Source organism: Myotis davidii, unplaced genomic scaffold (genome assembly GCF_000327345.1).
Source record: "Myotis davidii unplaced genomic scaffold, ASM32734v1 scaffold1572, whole genome shotgun sequence".
NCBI classification, from domain to species: domain Eukaryota; kingdom Metazoa; phylum Chordata; class Mammalia; order Chiroptera; family Vespertilionidae; genus Myotis; species Myotis davidii.
The window spans coordinates 976,214-980,307 of record NW_006285041.1 but is presented as its reverse complement, the minus strand read 5'-3'; positions in this window follow the sequence as shown (position 1 = coordinate 980,307).

The window sequence follows — 4,094 nt, the reverse complement described above, 5'->3', positions numbered from 1 at the left end:
AGCCATAAAAATTCTAGAAGCAAACCTAAGCAGAAAAATCTTTGACATTTCTCTTAGCAATATTTTTTTAAATATATTTTATTGATTTTTTACAGAGAGGAAGGGAGAGAGATAGAGAGTTAGAAACATCGATGAGAGAGAAACATCGATCAGCCGCCTCCTGCACATCTCCCACTGGGGATGTGCCCGCAACCCAGGTACATGCCCTTGACCGGAATCGAACCTGGGACCCTTCAGTCCGCAGGCCGATGCTCTATCCACTGAGCCAAACCGGTTTTGGCAGCAATATTTTTTTTCTGATATATATCTCCTCACGCAAGGGAAACAAAAGAAAAAATTAACAAATGGGATTACATCAAACTAAAAAGTTTTTGCACAGGTAAGGAAACCACACACACACACAAAGAGACAGTTTACTAAAAGAGAGAACAGATTGACCAATGATACATCTGATAAGGACTTAATATACAAAATGTATGAAGAACTCATATTACTCTGCACCAAAAAAACAAACAATCCAATTAAAAAATGGGCAGAGGATCTGAATAGACACTTCTCCAATGAGGACATACAGATGGCCAATAGACATATGAAAAGATACCCAACATCACTAATTATTGAGAAATACAAATTAAAACCACAATGAGATATCACCTCATGCCTGGCAGAATGGCTATTATGAATAAATCCACAAATGATAAGTGTTGGTGAGGATGCGTAGAAAAGGGGATCCTTATGCACTGTTTGTGGGAATGCAAATTGGTGCCACTACTGTGGAATATAGTATGGAGTTTCCTCAAAAGATAAAAAATGGAACTGCATTATAATGATCAACATAATTTGATGAACAAAAAGAGATCCAGAGACAATGGGCAGAGGAGGTGTGTGTGTGTGGGGGGGGGGCGCGGACAGAGAGCAACCAAAGGACTTGTATGCATGCATATTAGCATCACCAATGGACACAGACTGGGGTGGTGGGTGCTTGCTCAGGATGGGAATGGCTTCGGGGGAGGTCAATAGGGGGAAAGGAGACATATGTAAAACTTTAGACAAAAAAAAGGAACTGAATTAAGACCCAATGATTCCACTTCTGGGGATTTATCTGGAGAAATCCAAAACACCAATTAGAAAGAATATATACACCCCTATGTTCATTACAAAGATATTTATTATAGCCAAGCAATGGAAGCAACCCAATGCCCATCAATAGATGAGTGAAAAGGCTGTAATACATATTCCCAATGAAATATTACTCATCCATAAAAAAGAATAAAATCTTACCATTTGCAAAAGCATGGATAGACCTAGAGGGTATTATGCTCAGTGAAATAAGAGTTCAAGAAAGACAAGTACCATATGATTTCACTTATATGTGGAATCAAAAGAACAAAATAAATGAACACACAAAATTGAACTGGACTCATACATAGAGAGAACTGGTGGTTGCCAGAGGGCACTGGGACTAAGAAGCACAAATTGGTAGCTACAAAATAGTCATGGGGAAGTAAGAAAAGCATAGGAAATATAGTCAATTATATTGTGACTAGAGGCCCAGTGCACGAATTCATGCATGGGTGGGATCTGGCCCACCCTGATCAGGCCGATGGGGGTGAGAGGTGGAGAGAGAGGAGCTTCGAGCGGTTGGCCAGCAGGCCCCGGCCCCTGGTCAAACTCCTGGTTGAAGGGAAAATTTGCATTTTAGCCTTTTATTATATAGGATAACTATGTATGATGCCAGTTGGGCTACTAGAAATATGGAGGGGAAAATTATGTAAAATATATGCTTTTCTAACCACTAAGCTGTACACCCAAAACCAACACATTAAAAATAGCAACATGCCCAGCCAGTGTAGCTCAGCAGTTGAGTGTTAACCCAGGAACTAAAAGGTCACGAATTGGATTCCTGGTCAAGGCACATGCCCGGGTTGTGGGCTCGATCCCCTGTAGGGGCCATGCAAGAGGCAGCTGATCGATGATGTATATCTCTCTATCCTTCTCCCTTCCTGTCTCGCTAAAAACCAATTAAAACAACAACAAACAGACCAAGGGGCTGAGGACCAAAGGAGGTAATAAAAGGTAGCCCAGAAGTCATAGTGGTAACCCTGCCACCCCTATTGCAGTCTTTGGTTCTCTCTGTGGCTTGGGGAAGGGATGGGTTGGTGAGTTCTTGTGACTGAACTATAAACTGAAATGTGTAGAACACTGCCCATATAAACAAATATGCTGGCTACACCCTAGGCTAGCCCACAAGTCTATTAAACATGCAATATAGGAAACAAAGATTTATGCCTACGAGAAATTTGTTTTGAGTTTTAAAAAAGAAACCTGCAATGGACTTGGGTACACACCTTCTGTGTAAAGCTGGAGACGACCTGTACTGTGCTTGGGTAAACGCAGAGTGGTTTTGAACATATGGTAAGTGCTTGATGACCACTTTATGTTTGCTAGTTTGGTTATTCTATAAAAGTTTACATATGTTCTTTTCATATGTATTCTTTTTTTGTAACTCAACTTCAGTATACAGCACAGAATCATACTGGTAATAGAGAGAGATTTTTAAAGGTGCATGATCCCTAGTCAGTGTGTCTCAAGTTTTCCTTTTCTTAGACTACATTGGCTGCTATATATACATGTGTATATATATATAACATATACACATATATCTACACTATCTGTATTTTACATATAAAATAAAACAAGGCAAAAATTTGTTTCTTTTGAGAGTTAACTAAAGACTTGACTTTTATACTTAATAAAATAAGCATTATCAGATTCTCCTTAAAGGTAAAGTCTCCATTTCAAAGGGTTGGTTACAAGGGCAGCATGTAATAAAAAATTCACAGGTCAGATTTAAGGTCCTGGGAAAAGTACAAACAGAGTATATTTTCTGGCTTTAGGAAGATAGCATTTTTATTTGATTGTTTTTTACAGAGTCAGAAAAACCCGGAATGCAGTCAGGGGAGCTGAGAGGCAACAACCCTTCTTGCATTTTTCCCTGTGAAGGAGGTCAGGACACTGTCCTAAGTCCGCAGGGCACCATGTGATCAGCGGGGCTCGCTGTGTGGAGGTGGCTCAGCGTTGGCCAATCACACAGATAGTCATTCAAGCCGAATTCTTGAATTTCAGCATATTTTGTTTCTGAAAAAACAAAAACCAATTATTGATAGCTATGCTGACCTCAGATATGTAGTCTATCATAGTGAAATGACCTTTTCTATCCATAATATTGCCAGTTAAAGGTGACCCTGAACCTGCCTAGCCAGGTGCCTCAGTTGGTTGGAGCGTTGCCCTGTGTACCAAAAGGTTGCAGGTTTGATTCCTGGTCAGGGCACATACCTAGGTTGAGGGTTTGATCCCCAGTCAGGGTACAAATGGGAGGCAACCGATTGATGTTTCTGTCTCACATTGATGTTTCACTTTCTCTCCCTTCCTCTCTGAGTATTAAAAAAAAAAATAGACACTGAACTTATTGACATAAATTCAGTGGGTGAAAAAAACAAACACCAGATATTTTTCTTGAATTTCGTGTTTTTAATCACCATTGTGGTTTTGATCACCCTTCTTTTTTTTCTTTGCCAGCCCTGCTCTGTCTTACCAAGACATTCTTTGAAACATCACCCCAACGTCCTCTGGGTTTCATGATTAGAGCACATTATCGTAAGATTATATTAGCTGTGACCCACCTTTCAAGCTGTGCTTGCTAAGGGGACTGAGCCATATCTGCTTCAACTCTATCCTGCATTGGGCCAAGAAGGGCTTTAAACATAGTAAATGCTCAGTAGTTGTAATCTAGAATTTTGAAGTTGAGCTAAACTAGGTCTGGCCATCATCAGTTTATAATTAAAACAAGATTCAGATTAGGACTTTTTCCTCCCCAAACTCAGCCTCCACAACCCAACTCCCAGCCTACCGTGGAAGTTCTAGGGCTCATCTCCCTGCTCTGTACCTTCCGGAGTCTCCCAGCCCACTCCCCACTCAGCTCTTTTCCTAGGCAAGCAGCAACAGCCACCCGTGCCTTCCCACCTCCCCTCCACCTGTCTTCCCTGCTCAGCCTCTGCTGCCCTAGGCTCTGGGTACTGCTTTTAAGAAGGGTC